Consider the following 22,526-nt stretch of genomic DNA (forward strand, 5'->3'; position numbering starts at 1 on the left):
AAGTAAGAATGGTAAGCCAAACTGATATTGACTTCTCAGGCATAACTTTCTTAGTTCTTGAAAAATGATCCTAGGTAAGTAAAATGCTACTTAACACGTTGCTATAAATTGTTGTTTTTGTGATTCATTACACATATTAACCTTGTCCTTTCAGGCCAGCCATGCAGAAGAATGCCAGTATATGGAAATCCTCGATTTATGACAAACTGGTCAAAGTGTACGCTTTATACAATCTTCGACCAACCCCCTTTTCTTCCCTGCGCTTTGTCTTAGCATTTGGTAGTAGTTTAACTATTCAGTGACTAGTAGATCTGGATAAGGCGAAGGGAGTTTTTTTTTGCATTTGCGGAGACTAAAATTTGGACGAAATAAAATTGACAGTTTCTCTCGTGAAGCAACCTAAAAAGCTTTAATATCTTATCAGAGATTTATATCTACTTTTATAAGTACTTCGAGTATTTGAAGGCTCCTAACATGCAAACTCCTAAGTTTTATATTTAAAGAATTCTTCTTTTTGTATTTTTCCTCTTGTAATGGAATCCTTAGTCTTCTACTGTAACTTACGATGTTCAGACAAAGTGTAAGCGGTGGCGCCTCATTGTGGCGGAGAAGTGTAACATAATGGAATTGTCCGATCTTCTATTTTCCTTAAAAAAGTAAAAATCAAGTGATATGACTGTATTTCCTTGTAGAAAAACATACTATAAAAACTAACTAGTTGATGATGAATGAATACACAATGAGAAGACAATTCCATCATGGCCAAGACCGCTGTGTTATTTTACCTGTATCTACATTTCTTTTTTCTTGGCCTAAAGATACATTGTTTTGTATGGTATGCATAATAAACTTTCTGTTGTAAAGTGAAAGTTGTTGTAATTTTGTAGGTAGTGGGTAGTATCCGTAAGGGCTGTATTTTTTCCCCTAGATCGGTGATGATTAGAAATTATATAAAAAAATAAGTTTTCAATTGAAAGTAAGGAGATATATTAAAACTTAAAACGAACAGAAATTATTTCGTGTAAATAAAAGGACCATACGAGTGTTGATTCTACGTTATATTTTAATAAAAAAAAAACACGCAAAGATCATGGATGCAGCGGCAGCTGCAACCTAGAACGGTACCATTGCAATAATTATGGTCTAAAGCCCTTTGAAAACGCCATTTTTTGGTCATTTCATTGGAAAAGACACTTCTTTTATTTACAAAAATGGGGGAAACAACCGAAAGAGCTCTTTATGAGAATGTGCTATCAAGTCCATTTTATAAAAAGCGATTACGTATAAATATAAGCTTTTAAATGAGCCTTTAAACAGCTCCCTTTTGTTACGGTAGCCTTCTAGTTTCTGCTAATCAGTAGGTGATTTATAAAGCCCTGTCTTCATTATGGCTTTTTCAGGCAAAGTCAACCAAGCATGGGCGCCCATAAGCTGAATTCCAGGGGGGGGCAAACCGCATCTAATTGACATTTTTAATGCTATATAGTAGAAATCTCAGAACAAAAATATAAAAATAAGGCAGTATCATTTAAATTAGGCAAATCATATGGGCGCCCATGCAGCCGAGTAAAAACAGCTTTTTGCTAATCGAAAAACAAACGTTCCTGAAAAACATGTATTGTTTTGCGAAGTATGGATAATGAACTTTATGTTATAGACTGAAAGTTTTTCGTAGCTGTCAAGGTTATTTGCAGTTTTTTCTAGGTGTCTTATCTCTCCTCCTACTACTACTACTACTACTAATAACTCACCGCAGCACCAAGCCGCCTGAGGCCAACACAGCTACGCACGATCCTCCTCCACCCCAATCTATTCAAAGCCTCCCTTTTTACACCCGCCCACGAAGTTCCCATTTCCTTTAAATATTTCTTTATGACGTCCTCCCACTCCAGACGGGGGTGACCTGCTTTTTGTTCAGCCCTTGATGGTTAGCCAAAAAGAGCAATCTTCCGCACTCTGTCATCCTTCATCCGCACAATGTGCCCTTACCACCACAACCTTTTTTACGTTCTAACCCTCAAAAACGGTATCGAAACACTTTTTTCGTATAGCCTATTATTTGAAATAGGGTCAGTCAGCCGGGTACCCAGAACAATCTTTAAGCAATTTCTCTTGAATACATCTAGAAAATCTTCATCCGCTTTTCGGAGCGTCCATGCTTCAGAGCCATTTTTGACCACTGTCATCACTGTAGCTTCTAATATTCGAATCTTGGTTAGCAGACTTATCTTCCTATTCTTCCAGACTTTTTTTAACTGTAGAAAAACACCCTGAGCCTTGGCTATTCTACTTTTAACATCTTCACTGCTCCCACTATCTTTACTAATAATACTATCAAGGTAAGTGAAGCTGCCAACCTGATCAATCTTTTCATTACCCAACGTCACCTTTTCATCTTCACTTATTTCTAGCCTTAGCGACTTAGTCTTCCTAACATTCATTTTCAAACCTATTCTAGTACCCTGAACTCGCAAAACCGCTAAAACTTCCTTCATTTTTCTCACACTTTCATCTAGGATGCTTAAATTATCAGCATAATCTAAGTCCAGGAGACTTTTTCCTCCCCATTTGATTCCTTGGTCTCCAATTGCCTTTCCTGTGCTCCTTAATACAAAGTCCATCAAAATAATTCATATAAAGGGGGATAGAACACAGCCCTGCTTAACTCCTGATTTAATACAGAACCAGCTGCTAACCTCATTTCATACATAGCACTAATCTACTTAATGTATTTGTCTGGTATACCATACAAGGATCAAACCGTTGCTAAAACTCTTGTATCAACGGAATTGAACGCTTGTTCATAATCTATAAAACTAAGAAACAAAGGCGTTTGACAACTCAGGCACTTCTCAATTACTAGCCTAAGAGTGCAAATTTGGTCGACACATCCTCTAACTTTTCTAAAGCCGCACTGCTCTTCTCTTAAAACTTTGCCTACGGCATCTCTCAGTCTAAAAAGTATAATATTACTGAATAATTTACTACCTACAGAGACCAGACTAATGCCTTGATAGCTACCACACTCACTTTTATCACCTTTCTTGTAAAGTGGCTTAATTAAGGTTTTCCTAAAATCGTTAGGTACTTCCACTTTTTCAAAAATCATCTTCATAATCTTCAGTAACTTATTTCTAACCTCAGAGCCACCATATTTAAGAAATTCACTTACCGCCTAATCAGTGCCTTAAGACTTATTAGTTTTTAACCCTTTTTATACTGCTGATAATTTCTCCCCACAAAACAAATTTTCATTCACATCCAAATGATCACAAACTTTTTCATTTTCCTCTACACCTTTTCATGCAACTCTATCTCAGTTAAGAAAGTTCTCAAAATGTTCGGCCCATGGCGCTTTATTTTTTTCCTTGTCGCTAATTGCGACCCCATTCCTATCTTTAACTGGGACAAGTCCGGATTGACTACTCCCTCTCAATTTGTTAACGTGCCAGTACAATATTTTACTATTATGCCGTCTAGCTGCATCTTCCAGATCCTCGGCAATTTTATCCATGGCCTCCACTTCACACATCCTTACTTCATATTTTAATGCTTTCTCCATTCTTTTTACATTTCTTTTGTTTTCATATGATCTATCACTCAGATGATTCTTGTACAAGTCCTTTCTCCTTTCTATTAAACATAAAGCTTTTTCACTAATATTCTTAGCTGCAGTTCTAGCTTTCTTCCATAAGACACCTTCAGCAACTTAACAAATTTTTTTTTTTAATTATTCCAACCATCTTCCACATTATCAAATTTTAAACTCTTAAGTTTAGTATTCAACTGTTCCTGGACAGTTTCTCTCAAATTCTCATTCTGAAGTCAAACAACATCAGAGCTTCCCGGGAGGTATTTACACTTCCGATATTTCAGCTTTAAATTAACCCTTGACACTACTAGATGGTGATGTTTACTTTTAACATCAATAACGGCACTTCTATATACCCTAGTATCTTGTATTGTTCCTGCCAGTCTTCGGTTTACAGTACATAACCAATAAAGCTAGTAGCTTTTCAATCATACTCATAGTTCATCAATCGATGAGCCATTTAATAATCAAACACCGTGCTGATTATAATTCAGCTATTATACCCTCAAAATTGCAGCGATATACGGCCATTGCAGTTATGTTACGCTACACCTTATTTACCAAGGCAGTTATACCCCATAGCTTTATTTGTACCAATCTGGGCATTAAAATCTCCCAGTAATAACATCATATTTCTACCTGGGACCTTGTCTATTTGCTCCTGTAACTGTAAGTAAAATTCATCTAAGTCCCTAGTATCTCTAGTATATACCATCTATTGAATTTGCCAACGCCCCCGTACCAAACAGGTTTTTCTGGTAGGTAAACAGGTCATTACACTCGGTCATTACACTCTTTGTCAAGAGGATTTACGCAATTTCAAAGTACAACTTGATTGGTGATTAGAATTTGAATAAAAGGAATAGTTTTCTTTACAATTCATATTAGTAAGAGAATTGAATTCAAAGAGAATAGTTTTTTATTTGAAAGGATATTAGAGGAGAAAAAAAAATGAGTGGTGTATTTACACTATTGGAGATTAATGATGGAACCGACAGCAGCAGCAGCAACGATATACAAGTACCTAATGTAGCTGTGGAAATAACTGCTGGTTGTAGACTATGTCTTGAATGGGACATTATGTATGAGAGATATGTGATATTATTAAGCAAATTTAAGCAGGAGGAGCAGCTGTGTTTTGCTGGAAAAGTAAATATTCTCCATATAAATAAACTTCGGTCAGCATTAGATGTCAAATCGAAATATATTGATGAGAACAAAATGCATCAGTGAATATTATTATTATTGTAATTATGTTCAATAAAACTGTTTCTAAATCAATGGTATTTTTCTTTTTCTATAGTAGACTAGCGTATATTTTTTAGAGTAGAAAAAAGAAATTCTGTTTAGTCTGAAGTTGGTTGTGAGAGAGTTAGGACTCTAAAAAATGGATAGATTCGAGAAAGATCTAATCATGAGGAATCTATTTCTTATTGGAAAAACGTTTGATTCTAGATGATGATTTTCTAGAGTTGTCTATTCAAAGGAAAATATTTTCTCTGGGAATGCTTTTAGATATAATGAAAACTTATTCTCCATCATTAGACTACTGTATGAAGCTTCTACGTTGTGGTCCAAATGTATTTACACAATTTAATGATATATTGATCACGACACGACAAAATGATATTGTGGATATGCTTTTAAACATTAGTTTTTAGAAATTTAAGACTTTTTTTTCATAAGAAAGATGGTGCTCTAGGATAATTAACTCCTCTCTCTCTCTATCTCAGACAATTTTTTTTGTGTTGCTAACTCAGTTTCATTGTTGTAGTGAGATCGTTAACACATGACAAAATTTTCCATACATTTTCGTTATGTATGTACACACAGGGCAGCTGGTCATCATGTGAGAATTGCACAATGATTGAGCAGTATGATGAAAAGTGTAGATACTGCAACCCGTGTAAATTGCATAGAGGATATGCTGTACAAATTAAAGGTTGTAAGTCCTGTCTTGAAGAGGTGTGTGACTCTCGTCCTAGAGGCCACCAATGCTCCAATTGTCATTATGATAAATGTAAGTAGTGGGAGAGTACATATCCCGGTATGATTGGAAAGAATCCTAACCGTGATTTTAGTTTATTGCTACGAGATTGGTATCGTCGTGGTTTTAGATTGTTCTGGGAGGAGGAACCTGGTCAACGATTCAACTGTTGGAACAACAAGAGAATATGGTTTCAACGTCATTGTTGTGAAGACACTGGGTGTTATGATTATACGCCCACTGATTTTTATTTGGCTGTGACGGAATGTGATTCGACACTTGAGGACACTGTTTGTGAAATTGCTTCAAATAGGCAAATTGAAACATGTGAATTCTATAGAATGAATGCGAATAGTATCATTGACTATACAAAGATATATGACAAGAGTGAAGTCAAAATCTACTGTAGAAAATGTGATCCTGACATTGCAGTACATCAGAATCAGTACACTGTGTATCTACCTTCAAATAATCTACCCTCACTAGGTGTCTTCGAAAAATACCTATTTTTTTACTAAATATAAAAGAGTATAAATTTTGTTTTATCATGTGTATAATTTTTTTTTTATTAATAAACAAATTACAATAAAAAATTAGAAAAAATTAGTCTCATTGACAAAAATAAAATATTAAATAAAAATTTAATTATATTATAAAATATTAAGTCTTTAAATTTAGGTAAGTCAACGTAGATGTCGACAAACTGTTTGTAGGTGTAGCCGTGGCATCTGAATATGAAAAAGAGAAGTGCATGAAAGCCACGTGTCTTAGTTGCTAAATCCTGTACTCTTCATTGATTTTGAATAATGGTTTTCCCACTGCTTTCAATAAATTTGCTGATGTAGGGTGTGTAGAATTTATACGATAGACCAAGAGGATCAGAAAATTCAATATTATTCGCTGTTTGAAAGATGCATAGCCAATGGCCAGTCTTCAAAGTCGATGGACTGCTATTAACAATGATTAGAGTATTGTTAACACTTTGAATTTTTTCAATGAAGTCCGAGGGTATGCAATAGGACTTGTACTGGAACATGTCTGGATCCATACTAAATACATTGATTATTTGGTTTGTGTTCATGGTGCTAGGTCTAGTAGAACACTGCCGTTGGGTGTGATTTCCCAATAGGTTTCAAATTGACTCAGTGATATTAGCGTGATACTCTCAGTCAGAGCATTGGCAAATGTACACTCTAAACGTACATTCCCTGTTCGTACTATGGTCACATCTTGCATGCCTGACAAATCCAAAACAATAGCCCCATGATTTTTTGAAAACATTGAATAGGTTATTCCATTTTCAAATAGTTGAGAGTCATGATCTAGGGATTGCAGTATGAACTCGAACAGATTTCTATAGGATTTTTGTCAAACGATAGAGTGTACAGTGGAATACCATTCACTTTTCACACGAGGCTAGATAGACCGAAAAATTTAAATCATGGGGAGATTCAGTCCAGGATCCAACGGCGCTGCCACTCTTCACAAAGGCCAAAGCCAATTTTGATGGGATTTTTCCATTGATAAATGATGAATCGCTAGAGCTACGAGAACCGGTGGCAATGTGACGTTGATTGGCGATTGTATGGGGGACAAGAAGTTTAATGTTGTTACCATTGGCTCTTAGCTTTTCCACTGCCAATGCAACAGAGCTCATAACCTGTTGTTTTTGCACGTGGAGAATTGCCGATGTGATAATAACATTTGCATCGGGTGCTGCAGGACGTGTTTTTCTCAAAATGAAATTCAATGGGGCCATCTGCAACTTTATGTCAATCTTGACATTGGGGGGTAGCCATTGGGATATATTGAATATCTCATGATTTAATTTTCCAACTAGATGATACTCATGGGTCACTGCTGTAGTCAACTCACCGTCATTATCAACACCTGTTCGATATTAATAGCCCAATGATTGTCATCTCATCTCATTGTAAGACTTTTGCTTCATCATCATAAATTGTATGTAGCTTGCATAGTTGGATAAATTATTTCTAGTGCTCACCAATGTTCCATTAATAAATACATTAATTTGTTTGAATAGGTTGTGTAGAATACAGTTTTCATAGGAGAGACCATAGCCGGCGTTTGGAGTTGTATTATCTGACTTTTTCTTGACCAAAAAATTTAAATCAATACATTTTGATGACAAATCAATGAGACAGTCTTCATTTGAAAATATTTGAAAGTGTATATTTTCCGAGAGGGGTTGTTGAGGATGAAATTGTTCATAGTAGACGTACTTGACCCTCACCTCAAAATTTTCAGCATTGAATAGATTCAATGAGGAAATGATTGATGGATATTATTCCTTGTGGGGGAGATATGTCATCTTAAGAGAAGGAATCCTTGTTTGATCTTACAGTCTTTTTCTTTTTCTTCTTCTGCTGCGGCTGCTGCTTATTGGCCTTCGTTGTTTTATTTTTCAAAGGCCTTGTTGAACTCCTTTGCTTCCTTCCTGGGTGGAGACTGATGAGTGAATGACGCGAACGCATCGTTTTCAACCCCTCCCCATTTTGTCGAGATTTTAATTGTTCACCAACGCCTCTTGCTGAAGATCTAATATTTTTCTTAAAACTCCTTGAAATTCTTGGCTGACCCCCAGTCCTCTAATGTGGAGGTACCAAAATGCGATGCAACAAGTACAAGATATTTTCCGGCAAGGGGTAGTGAAGAAAAAAATAGCTTAGCAAGCCTGCTACCAGTACCGGAGCCAGACATTGTAGTACGCCACTTGTAGTATTCAAATCCATTGACTACTTGACGTGGACTCAAAGTACCTACATAACACTCAATATCGGGACAGACACATGGCATTCTTCTATTATTCATTTATTAGGTGATTGTACCGTCGTTGTCGTTTACAATGGGTCGAAAATTAGATTTAATCACTACTAATCCTTTTTAAATTGCTATTTGATCACCTAATTAAGTTCTTATTGTTAACTGACAGAGTTACAAATAGGAAGTGTTTAAGGGACTATACTGAAGATGCTTTATATTGTAGTGGTGAACGTGTTCTTGATTGATTTTTCGTTCAAGAACTCGTAGGAGGGGAACATTTGAATTACCATCCCGAGATGTTTCCACAAATGAAGCGTAGAGAAATATACAAGTGTCGGTGGAGAAGCTGGGTGCATAGTCTGCATAGATAACATGGTCAATACCACTGAAATTTTCTGTCTTAATAATACGTTTTTTAAAACCAAGAACCTCACGTAAATTCTCATTGAGGAAATTTCTTTCATTCTCATATGGATTGGTAATATAAATTCTCCTTTGTTCCGTCGAGTAATTGAAAGTGAAACCGCCTTTTTTTCGCCTTGCAATTTTTTTGTTGATAACTCGACACAGTTCATGCATGTTATTGTATTCCCTGTAGGGGATGTTAGCAATAGGGTACTGATTAGAGTCAAAAGTTGCCATTGCACCTTCATCGCCGAATTCAAAAGGTCGTATTTTTATTTCATATTTACGATCATTTCTAAGGATGTCATATGTATTTTTGAGAATACAGTCGGCAAGAGCCACTTCATACGTACTTTCAAATTTGGTGGCAGGTGTAAGTTTTTTTCAAAAACCTATAGTTATATTCTAGTAGTTGCTGAGAAGAACGGAAATATTGGACATGAATGCTAGATAGAAATCATGAGTCATTGTCAATATCTTCAATACCAATCCAAGAATCAAAATCAGAGTTGTATCCTAGCCACCGAACAAGTAACTGTTTCTTACCCTCGCGAGTACGTGTCTTTAATATCTTTTCAATTTGATAGATTTCACTAGAATTTTTAACTTTTTGCAGTTCATAGTCATAAAAGCCGTCGAGAATCTCTTCATCTTTGGTATCACGCAGGCGATAAGTTATGAGTTTAGTGTCTAGGATTTTTGCCACTTTAAAAAGTTCAGTGGACCACAAGTAATTCCCCTTTTCAAAAACATTAGTTGTTCTATTAATTCGAACCGTATCACCAACATTGAATTTATTTTTCTTCTTCTTCTTGACTTTTGATTCATTGGAATATTGTTTAAGAAAGGTGTCAATTGTATTATGATCCGAATGATGAACTTCCGTTGGTGAAGAGTTGGACAATGATTGATGAGGTCTTTGATTATAAATCAACATGATTTTATCTAGATCATGAATAAAAGACGGTTTATTTTTCAATGTACAATATCTTGAAATTAAAAGTCGAATAGTTCTTATCAACCATTCGGCGAATGCAGCCTTTATAGGACTGTGCGTCTGATAGAGCAGTGTACTATATTTCTTTAGTACTTTTGCAACATTAGGATTAACAAATTCACTACCGCGATCCGTTTGAATTTTTTTATATGAATCCTGTTGGAGAATACTTTCAATGGCCTGAGCAACTTCAACACCTCTCTTTGATCGCAATAGAATTGCATATGCATAGCGACTAAAAACACTGATTGCAAGTAGAATGTACTTGTACGGTATATTGTGACGTCTTTGAAGCTCATCTAGAATCAGGAGATCTGCTTGCATTATATGCAATGGGTAAAAGGCTTTAGTTTTTCGATATTGAGTGGCACGAAGTCTATGATTTCTATGCAGAGTGTAGCTTGGCTCATTTTGTAGATAGTCTTGTACACTTTTAGAGCGAACACCTGTGACTTTGGAAAGAGTTGTGGGGGAACTTAAACTCCCCGCCCCGCCAATATTTTCATAAACACCTTTCAGAACTTCAGCCATTTTGAACGTAAACAAGTTGTGTAACGTCCGCTACCCTTTTGTATACTGGCTGCTGCTGGTGGTGGGGACGTTGACTTGATACGTCTTCGCTTTTGTCTAGCTATCAGTGGTGTGCTAGTATTTTACAAAATTGATTTAAAATATTCTTCTTCAAGTTCATATTTTAATATTGGTGATGATGATAATGCACGCTCATTTAGATTTTTTAGAATTGGTCTATTGCCAATAAGACTTTTGGGGAAGTTTAATGTATTTAGAAAGTTGTATAGATGAGTGTCAAATGATAATAGTCCTTTACGATTTGTAACCATGTCATACATAAAATAAATTAGATTATAGCTATTTACTTGAATTATAATCATATACCAATTTATCTCAACTTGAATTTGACCACTTTCCATGAGATAGATTAGGAGTCGTTTTATTTGTTCACGAAATGAGTGGGGGATTTTATTTACAATTTTAAATAAAAATTAATTAAATTACTCCATATTTAATTTTGTTACAGCCGCAGCAGCAGCAGACTCTTGAGAAGATGATTCTTTTTTGGGATCAGCAGCAGCAGCAGCAGCAGTGGGCTTTGATCGATAGTGTTTGTCCACTCGGCGAAGTGCATCTTGAAGTAAAATCAGTTTTTATCATCATCAATAGTTTCATTGTCGAGGAATTTACTCAGATTATCCTCAAAGTGTTCGACGGGTGAGAGGGCGAGTTCTATTGGAGTCAATTTATAGGGTTTTGCCGTTCTCACTAGAGAAAACTGTTTACAAGTCCTGCAATTATTGGCAGTAAAAGTGTGAAAAAGCTACCACCTGATTGAAGAAGACGCTTCTTTTTAAAATTATTCCCTTTCGTTTTAGAGGCCACTGCACGTACAATGGAACGATGTTTATTTGCCTGCTGCTTAACTACTTCTAGTAGTTGAACATTACCCTCGGTCAAATTTAAACAAAGTTCAGATATTAGATTAATGAAATCATTGTCAATACCGTGTTTGAGTATTGCTTTTCTAAGCTGAGGTTTTGAAGTGCTTAGAAATGAAAACAAATGTCTATTTTCATGTAGTTTCTTCAGTGTCATGATAGCGACTAATAGGTCTTTTTAGTATTCACCGGGAGATATAGTGTAATTTCATAGCCGAAAATATCTGTGACTACACTTAAATCCTCGGGTGTATTTTGATTAAGATCCAATAGAATGTAACCGTGGGTTTTATTAGGTGCCTGATTGTATGCCGAGATCAGAAATTTAGGGGCTCCTGGATAGATTTGTTTATTGAGGGTTATTAGCGAGCGAGAATCCCGAACAACTCTGTAGATGATATAGTAGGTACAGTTCAAAGCAATTGTTCGCATACATGTGCTCTGATGAAAGAGATTGTGTAGAACAAGAGTAACGGAAATCTGTTCATGATGAGAGCGAACAGTGAACAATTGTAACATTTGCTGAGACCATTGTTCAATATATTCAGCCAGATCGTCAATGATCAGCCAAGAGTTTGGTTCAATAATGTTGAAAACATCAAGTCCCTGTATAAACTGTATCTGCATCGATCCCATGGTGATGGTGGCAGCAATTGATTTTATTTTATTGTATGACTCCTGCCAAATACTATAGCAATAGTAGATTTTTTTCGGCTTTTCCGCAAACATTTTATCACAATTTTTAATTATTTTAGTTAAGACTGTTGTTTTCCCCGACAGTGAGTGACCACATAGAAACGATCTAAATGGTGTTTTAAATTGATGCATGTTCCTTTCAAAAGTTCACCTGGAAAACTACCTGTAGACTCTAATTGTCTAATGACTATATAATTTTTTTTCCCTACTACGACTCTGTACTTCAAGAAGAAGAAGAAAAAGACAAATACAAATAATAATATTTTTTTTCTTTTATTATATGAACATAAAAAAAGTAACAATACATTGAAAAAAAAAACAAACACTTTTTTAAATTTATTTATAATAAAAAATACAACAACATTTACATATGTATAAACACAGAGAAAAAAACACTTTTTTTTTTTATTTATAGAGAGAAAAAAAACATTAAATTAGAGAGAGAGCACTTTAAAAAATACACTTTTTTTAAATTTATTTATAATAAAAAAATACAACACCAACATTTACATAGGTACAGAGAGAGAGAGAGAGAAAAAACACATTTTTTTTTTTTTTATAGAGAAAAAAAAACATTAAATTAGAGATGGCACTTGAAAAAAAAAAAATCTGCTCTAAGTCCAAAAAAAAAAAAAAAGATATCTTTGGTGACGGTGCGCCCCCCCGCGCTGGCGGCGGCCGCCCCCCCCCCGGCCGCGAGGCCCCCCCCCAAAAGGTTTTTTAGGAAATTAGTTACAGGACTTTATTTAAACCGAGACTTTCCCTGTGGGCAGTACATTCGATCCGGTCTGAAGTTAAATAGTGTCCAAGGGGGAGGGTGGTCACACCATCTTGACAAACATAGATCTTGTCGGAAATGGTACTCATGGCTATTTTCTCTACATTTACAGTATAGTTCTTGTAGTTTAATGAACGAATTGCCAACAATTTGGCTCGTGGAATTGTATTTTCAACAATACAATTCCTATAAATGGTCATGTCGAAATTCTTGTCCACATAGCGCGTGGGTACTCCTTTGCAACGTTTCTTGATTTCTTCGTCATATGTCTGTATAAAGTACACCTTCGGACCGACAAACATACCACGGGAAATCAAGTCACTACCCGTTTCAGATTTAAAAAATAAAAGCTGATTGGGCACCCGACGTTTCACTAGCTCAGGGTAAAGATCACTACTCCTAGTAGTGGAGTCCATTAGTTAGGTAATAATATCGCCGAGTGCCAAATTATCCATGATATTCGATGTTTTTTCTTTGAGCCGTAGAGAACCCGTGTCACCATAGCAGACCTGTACTTGCTTATTTGCCAGCCACTGTCCCCTCGCCACATTGTAATAGAATTCCAACATGAGCTTTTTTTAGATCTCCAAGATAGCACTGCCTGCAGCAATATTTTTATTCAGGACAATGCGTCTTTTTTCCTATTCAAAAGTACCATGTCCGGACCAATGATTGTAAACGAAGTGTAATTGGGATCGGCAATAATTCGAGCACATTGTTCTGGATTGGTCACAACGTCACAACTATTCCTATTACAAACACTCTCCCACATTGTGCCGAAAGCCTAATTCAATTTGACTTTATCACGGGCCAGGTCGGATTTTTTCTTGTCTAAGAATCTATTGCTTAAGCAATTATAAAAACACGATTTAAAATAATTATTTTGGCCACCCACGAAGGCCCGTTGAACCGGTGATAAGTTTAAGCAGTTTCTACTACTCAAAGTTCACGCCACTTTATGTAAACCTATGTTTTTTTTCGGCAGATGGTCAGCACTAATTTTTTTTTTTGAAGTTGTCCAATTGAATCCGTCCACCTCGACTAAACGCCTATTGCGAGGACTCAAAGAGTCCTTAGTCACAGGTATATTGATACACGGGAAAACAAAATCCTATACTGAATCGTGAATCTCGACTGGTATCTCTCAATCAATTTCAAAAAACCATCCAACCGGTTCAGTCTCCTCAACACTGTCGTCGCCAATGTTGGGGAAATGGTGAGCTTGAGGGTCACTGAGCCATTTATAGTCGCCGCACGGTAGTGCATAATGGGACTTGGCCGAGGGGTAGAGAGAATTCATATCGAGGAAAACTGCATTTGATTTTGTCCCCGTCTTCTCCCCCGTTGGATTGTTTTCCAATATACGGGCGCCTTTAAAAACAAACCCCCCCCCTCATTTACCTCTCGATGAACAGGTGCTGATCAATGTCAGTGATTAGCCCAAGTTTTTCCCCACTAATTTTCAGGATGAGGTCCATCACTAGATGAGGCGAAGAAAAATAATACCCCAAATCAAGATTAAACTCCTCATAGATTTTATCCGTATTTTTACACATAATGTCTAACAAAGTTAACACTTCACTCGACAAATACAGCTTGCAGTATTCAAATCCATTTTTACACCCTCCCTCTGCCCAAACTTTTTTAGCAAAACTGTATTCCTCGGGGGTGCAACTACGATCGTGAAGACTGTCGTAAAACAATTCACTGCAGAGACTAGCCTCCTCGGCGACTCTCGACATGGAACAATAATGGTCATAAGGATATATGCCCTTGACTGTTAACAACTCATATAAATAATTTGGACATTGTTGCTTGAGAAGGGGGAAAGCATTGCTGCCGTCATCGTTTTTCTGCACTTGAATTAATTCGCTCAATGATTTGGGGAAAAAACTGTAGGAATCTAAAAAGCGAATTTTATTCGTGTACTCAACACCGGCTTCAACAAATTTCCAGATAAATTCCAAAACAAGCAACTGTTCTGCGGAGTTAGGTATGATTTTTTACGTAAAGCTGTCTATCATCCATTCATCATCATCATCATCATCATCATCCTCTGTTCCATTTCTTTGTAGATGTGCCAATGTAGGTAGCACAAAATTCAGATCGTAGTTAGAGTTATGCATAAAAACCGATAGAAAAAGTTGTTGATTAATTTTTAAATTACATGAAGTGTTAACAATCCCCCGAACATGACTTTTTCCCGTTCAATTAGGGTCAAGAAGGTGATCTTGGTCCTGCATTGTGTCTTTTTTATACCGTACATTCCTACACCCACAAATCCCTGTTCCCATTCCCAGAACCCATTATTTTTTATCCGACTATGTCCTTGGATAATTGGTATGACGTAATCGTGAAATTGCACTGTTTGCCGTTTTTATTAAAGAAACCAATAACTTTTCCATACTGCCCTCCTCGTCCATAGTTAAAAAAAACTCTTCCAATAGCATTTTAGTGTTGGCGTTATGACGGGCGTGCGCATAGGAACACGCAACTAGTTTGTGTTCCTTGACTATATTTGGCCTTGATGGGTCTGAGACCTCAACCAGTCTTGTTTCACAATTTAAAGACACTATATCAGATTGCAGAATAGAATTTTGATAAATTTTAAATTGTAAAATGTCTTTGCCTTCTACCGGCATTTCAATTCTTTGATCTACATGAAGTTTTCAATGCCCCATGTGATCTGATAATGTTCGCTCAGATCTAAATGAGGAAAGGCACATGGGACAATAGAAACGTTCTCCAAATTTTCTGCCTCGAGATAGGAGTCGACTTATCGCAGTAACGGGGAAAAAATTACCATAAGAATTTACATCTTTGGGGGGTTGGTAAATAACCCATACAAAATTTTTAACATTTTCCACCATTGGTGTCCTCACTGAGTACAAAACCCCTTTTAGATTCGGTTTTTTCCCCCCATCTACAAATTCAGTGTCATACTGGAGAACAACTACCCCCACCCCAAGATTTTCATTTGCTTTATCGAATATGAATATTTATTTAAAGGACACCCGATATTTTCCCACTAAAAAATCAAAAATTAATTTAGGGAAATTTTTTCCACCGTTACGTGCAAGTTCGTCAAGATTTTTCATTGTTGACTCATTATATAATGTCTTATGGGCCGCTGCTAAAAATGCATACTTAAAGCATTGAAGTCCAGTGTCAAAATTGAAACCCTGAACTCCTCCTGTAGTCGACAAATCTGGGTGGCATTTTATTCTTTTACCCCTCCCACCTCTTAAAATAAAGTTTTTTTTAAATCTACTGAGATTCAGATCCATGCGTTCAATGTATAAAATGGTGGAACCGCTTCCTCTCTCATTAAATGTATCCAAAGTTTTAATTATTTTATTCACCCATTTGAAAAAGTTGTCTTAAAAATTGTTTAGACATGGGTAGAAAGTCTGGTTACCGGTTAAACAATGAAAATAAAAGACGTCTCCGGATGTCCCCTGTTATAAATAAACTTTTTGGTTCACTGATGCTTTAAGTCCCCCTCGACCTCCCTAAATCTGGATCTGAATATCAAAAAGTGTTCGAAGTCTGTCGATAGAGCGATGGAGATTTTTAACGGGGTCATTTAAAATAATGTTCGCGTTTTCCTCGGGAAAGCTAAAATCCACCCTGTACGTTTGCAAATGGCTTAGAGCAGATTATAACAGATAAAAATCAGTCAATTCCGGGGACGTAGCACTATTTTCATGTCCTGACCCTGTTTGTTCAGGACTCAATTCACTAATTATAAAGTTCTCATTAAAAATGCCCCCGGAAAAATGAGCCGATGTTGTATTACTACTACTATTAAGTGGAATGGTGGAGGAGGGTGACAGGGAATTGTCAATAACACCACTCCCAGTCTGTTTAATCACATTGGGGGGATGTGACATGAGATCTCCTAGTATATATTCCATGGTGGTTGGGGACAATTGATCGAGCCAGCCTATATTGTCTTCTGATAGAATTTTATTATGAGGACCCGGTTCAAATTTACTTGTAGGATCATCTAAATATTCACGCATGAAACTATCTGCCCAATCTGGGTCCTCAAGCATGTCAATATCACAGATTAAGTCATCCAGGCTGGCCATTCCCCCAAAAACATCATGAAGGAATCCCTCATGCCACTCCATATTATCTAGAACCAGTGTAGGTTCATCCCTGAACTCTGCTGGTGGTGACAGAATTGGTACTGTAAATATACCTGCTTCATCACTCGACGGTGCCACTGGGAGTTCTATATTTTTAATCTGTAGAAAAAAAAAGTTTTATATTTTATGTAAAATAACCATTTTTTTGTAGTTAATTAACTTTGTCAATTTCTCATAGTCATTGTCCCACCACCTGAACAATTAAAAGAAAAAGAAAAAAAAGTTACATTGCCTCAAGTCTTTCATAATTTCAACTGAACATTTTAAAAAAATTATTTTTTTTTGTCGGGAAAATGTAGTTTTATTCTTAGAACGATAAGTTAGAACAAGAGAATGATAAAAAATTAATGGTTTTATTCCAAAATTTTTTTTTTAAAATAAAAATGCAAAATTTGAGTCCAATTCGATTGTTTGAGCCTCTTCATCATAACTGTTAATGAAACTTGACCATTGTTTGACTGACGCAGTATGCTGTACGAAAACTTGCTCCTCGGCTTCAGTTAAAGGACACAAAGTCCATATGTCGGTGGTTGGTGGTGGTGTTGTTACTTTCTCAATAATCCGTATTTTTCTCTGTCTTTTGCCAACGGATTGTTTCAACCTGTGCTAAATAAATGTTTTGTAAGAGAGAATAAATTTTTTCTCCATCCATATCAAAAATTAAATTGTTGGTTGGTCCTTTTTAGAGACCCCCGCCCCCCCCCAAACCCCTTCCCGGGGAGAACCCATGGGAACCGGGAGCTTCCGTCGAGGTAAGAGGATCGATACCCTTTCCGAGTTGAGGGGGTATCGGATTTCACAACACTGTTCAAATAGAACAGTCTCATTCTTTTCTTGAACCTTTAAAAAACGAAAATAATTGCCTGAGTTGTGAAACCCATAATTGGAGATTAGTAAAACCTCTTCCTGTCAAAGGAAACACATTTACAATTCAATACGATGGGACGATTTGATACAATGCACCTGATTGTAGCGCAATAATATCAGTTTAAGGGTGACTTGCCAAGCGTGAAATACCAAATTGTTTTTTTTTTGTTTAAAAGGAATTATTGCATTAGAACTTATCTTGGTTAGAAGTTACAAGGTAAGTTTTTTTTTGTTTTTTTTGTAGAAAATGCGTATAAGCACTCCTTTATATATATATATATTGCTAATTTGATTAATGAAATAAAATGAAATAGCCTAGAAACAAATTTTAAGTTTTTTTTTTTTTAACTCACCAAAAGCTATGCGCCTGAGAAACTTTTGTCTTATTTTTGAAAAAATTATGTATATACTTACAAATTCTGACTGGGCCTCTATATCTGAACTACTTTGTAAAACTTGAAGGGGGTCGAGCTCAGTAGGCCGAGCTGAGACATTGTATAAAGTAGTCCATTCCCTTTTCAACTTCCTTCCAGTTGCCATGGAGCTAACGCGGGAGTCAGAGGGCGCTGTCATTATAAGTTGGGTGCTCAATGGATGGTCCAGATCGCGTGTAACTTTTCCAGCGAATTTGATAACAGACGCCCTTGCGGTCTGTATTAATGAAGGTTCGCCATATCTTGCTTTCTTCTCAGAAGGGGGATTATTGCACGTATATTCTTCCTTTAAAAAAAAAGACAAAAATTTAGCATGTAGCAAAAATGAATTTTGGGTTTTTGGAAAATAATTCAGTTTATGTTAGACATCTAAAGTAGTGTAAAAAACATCTTGATTTCAAAATCAGGGGTTTTGATAGTGAGATGGAGGGCCTTTTATAAACTGCTCCTCCCCCCCCCCCCCCTACGTCCATGCTTCCGTGACTGTATTTGTAAATTCAAACTTAAAAAGCAGTATTTGCGTTCCTTATTAAACAATATGGAGAAGAATTGCATGTGACAGTAAAGTAAAACTATCAGATTTAAATCAAATGTAAACATAAATAGACATTTAAGAAGTGAAAAATTTAATAAGCTGGGCTCAGTAAACCCCCCCCCCCCCCCTATTAGATAAAAATGGACCTTAAAAAAAAAGGATTGCAAAACAAACAAATTTTTTTATTAAATAGGGTTATAAGGTAAAAAAATTTTTTTTTTAGGAAATGGGGGGGGGGTGAGGGTTTTGAAAGCATTAAATTTAATTAAGTGAGTATTCAACGCAGACTGGCCATGAAGAATTTTAAAAAAAAATCCCTAAAAAAAAAAAACACTAATCTTGATAAAAAAAAATCACACTGTAATAAAAAGGAAGCTTTTGTAACAATTAATACATTAAAAGAATCATCATTTTATTCTAATCCCAAATTACTGATCTAAAGATAAGCACTTTTTCAAAAACATTCCATAAAAAAGGCCACTGATATTGATAAAAAATCAAACTTTAAAGGCATACTGGCCTTTAATTATTTTAAAAAACAGACATAAAAAAAAAGCCACTTATCTTGATAAAAAAAAGGAAGCTTTTTTAAAAATTAATACATTTTTAAAATAGGTAACCACACTGTTTAAGGAAAGAATTTCTTCATTAACTTAATGACAATACAATTTTTTTTTTTTTTTGCAGACTGGCCTGGAAGTATTTTCAAAAACACCCCTAAAAAAAAGGGTCATTGATCTTTATAAAAAAGGAAGCTTTTGTAACAATCAATACATGAAAAAATCAGCATTTTATTCTAATCCCAAATTGCCGATCGAAAGCTAAGCACTTTTTTCAAAAAACATCTAAAAGACCCATTGATCTCGATAAAAAAAAATCACACCGTAAATTTCAACCTATAAGAGAATTAGAGGTTTTTCAGCTCCTAAAAACAGGCTTCTAAGTAGATAAGTACCCTTAGTTCTAGTATAAGGAAAGAATTTCTTCCTTAACTTAATGACAAGACAATTTCTTTTTAATATAATAATGAGAATATTTTTTACTCACCAAAAATTGGTTATAATTATCCATTTTTCAATGTAAATGCTTTTTACAAAAAATGCCTTTAATCTCGAATATAAACTATTCAAACTGATTGAGAATCAATTTTGAAATCTCAATATATATAAAAATAATTGTCGGGTACAAAGAGACACCGGTTATTGGTTTAACGCTAAAAAAAGACACTGAAATTTTGAAATTACGCAAATCCTCTTGACAAAGAGTGTAATGACCGAGTGTAATGACCTGTTTACCTAACAGAAAAAACTGTTTGGTACGGGGGCGTTGGCAAATTCAATAGATGGTATATACTATCTCTGTCTGTTGGTTCTACATGGGCGTATACTACTATAACTGAAACCCTGAACTTTCTAGTCATAAAATGAGCAATTAGCATTCCATTATTAATACCTCCCCAACCTAAACAAGAGCTGGCAGCTTCCTTATTCATCAGGAGCCCTACTTCCTGCCTGGGCCCCATCCTTCCTGCCTCAATAAATAAATTTTATATCACCCAGTTTCATGCTTCCTACCCCTGGGATATGAGTTTCTGAAATTCCTAATAAGTCCAGCTCTAATCTTCTGAACTCGTCAGTTAAAATGTCGTTACGATGGTCGTTTTTTAACGTCGTAACATTCCAAGTTCGAATTTTCATGTACTTTAATCTTTGAAATTATTTTGGCCCCAGGAAAAGCAATGATCCCGGATACCAGTGCAGGAAGGGGATCACATATCTTCTCAAGTCTACACCGAAGTGCTTAAGCCGGCTTAGAACCGGACAGCAAGAAGTCCCTGAGACCTCCATGAATGGAGGCTTTGTGCAATCCTGGGCCCATCTTCGTCACAACATGGTTTTCAGCACTTGGCAATGCTCTTCAAAGTTTTTCCGAGGGAAGTAAAGTGCGAAGTTGAAGCTTAAAACGGACAAAAATTATTACTTCACAGCCTATTTAATATATATTAATATAACAAGTACAAATAAACCAACTAATTATGTTTCCCTATGCTTTTATGATTGTACAAAACTAGCGCTTTAGGCCTACTGAAAACACAAAATTCAAGTATAAAAAAAACAGGATTATTTATTCAAGAGTCAATAGTGAGTATGTAATCTGAAAAAACTAAACTAATCTATAAAGGTTTTCATAGTCTTACACCAGTTTTGACATTAGTAATTTTCAGTATACAATTAAAATAATCTTAAAAACATAAGCGTAAAACCAAATATTTTTTAATAACCGCGAAGTAATTGAACAGCATACAGAAATATTGGATTGATTTATGAAGCAGCATTTTGCTCTTACCAGCTTTAATACCAATAGTGGGTAATATACATTCTTAAATTGTAAGAAATATGCTTTAGTATCACTTGCAATGAAGATCAAATAAGACATGATATGAACTCTGGAAATCCTATTGTTTCTCTCCATACAAGAGTGAATTTCAAGCTATGATACAAATTCTAAGAGCTAGTCTATAGTCCTAATACTATCAAGATGGCCTTAATTCAAACTAGTGTACAAACTAATCATGATATGTCCTTTTAAGAACCAAAACCAGAGCAATTCATTGAACTGAGCCATTGTGCGGAAGTGATACCAATTTAAGTGTAAAAAAATAAAGAACATCCTAAATTGAATTGTTGCTTTATCTTAGAAGGGATAGATAATATTTTGATTCTGTAAAAAGTGTTCTTGATTGGTTTGCTTTTACTGTACCAAAACTCCTGTATTATTTTTTGTTTTCAGTAAAGCGCTAGTTTAATCATAAAAGTATAGGGAAACATAATTAGTTGGTTTATTTGTACTTGTTATATTAATACAAAGGCGGATCCAGGATTTTTTTCGGGGGGAGTTACTAATTTTTTACTCAGTTTTCGACTAATTTAACTAATTTTTACCTAGGTTTTACTAATTTTCTACTCGGTCAAAAATTTCGGGGGGGGGGGGGGGTTAAAACCGGGTAAACCCCCCCCCTGGATACGGCCTTGTATTAATATATATTAAATAGGCTATGAAGTAAAAATTTTTGTCCGTTTTAAGTTTCAACTTCGCTCTTTACTTCCCTCGGAAAAACTTTGTCTTTTTTAAATTACTTCATGAAAGGGCAAGCCCCGAGCTCTCAGGTAGGTGTCTGACATTGACATTTCTGAACTCGATTTAAAATACTTTTTTTTAAACTAGCAGCGATGCCGGTCGGACGACAGACATAAAAAGAAAAAGACAGTACATACTGCAAGATTAAAGACAAATTGTTTACACCCCCAGCACAAAATTACAAGTCATCTTGTCCCTCGACTCCTAAAAATTGCCCCTAAAAGTTTCAAAACGACCCCCCCCCCCGCCGCGAGACAAAATAGAGAAGTCTTGCATATATTATGACTTTGGAAACAATGATTTTAGAAGAGAAAAGATCCCGCCCCCTTTAGTCAAATTCTTTATACATCTGCACATGTCAAATACTCTAGTATCGATTTTTCCTCAAAATGCAAATTTTATTCAAAATATAATACATTTCCAACATATAAATTTCTACCGACGAAAACAAAAGAAGAAAACTAGCACTGAGCTCGAAGTTGTGACCTTAAGATTGAACGTTAGCATCTTCGTCAAAAAAAAGTATTTATTTTAAATATAACGTTTTGGTACTTACAAAAGGCATTAAATACAGCAACTTCCTTTGAAATGAGCCCTTAAACAGCTCTCTATGATGTTCCAGTGTCCTGCTAGCCATGGAAAAAAAAATAAGGACACATCAGTGCTACTACCAATGCAAAAAAGATTTTCCTTGTTCGTCAAGCA

The 22,526-nt window shown here is 35.7% G+C and overlaps 1 protein-coding gene across 7 annotated transcripts in view; it reads right to left on the reverse strand.

Annotated features, from left to right (window-relative positions):
• Nucleotides 1–22,526, reverse strand: part of Rap2l (Ras-associated protein 2-like) — a 101,134-nt gene that overhangs the window by 48,114 nt on the left and 30,494 nt on the right. Inside the window, exon 4 of one of the 7 annotated variants that reach the window (XM_089104472.1) lies at nucleotides 22,378–22,450. The exons of 5 other annotated variants lie outside the window; for them this stretch is intronic. The gene's annotated coding sequence lies outside the window, so the exon portion shown is untranslated. The remainder of the gene's footprint in view (nucleotides 1–22,377; nucleotides 22,451–22,526) is intronic. One more of the 7 variants, XM_089104470.1, reaches the window with a different exon arrangement.

The sequence above is a fragment of the Artemia sp. Qi Xiang Cuo genome, chromosome 18 (assembly GCF_049724085.1).
Source record: "Artemia sp. Qi Xiang Cuo chromosome 18, ASM4972408v1, whole genome shotgun sequence".
In the NCBI taxonomy this organism is placed as follows: Eukaryota; Metazoa; Arthropoda; class Branchiopoda; order Anostraca; family Artemiidae; genus Artemia; species Artemia sp. Qi Xiang Cuo.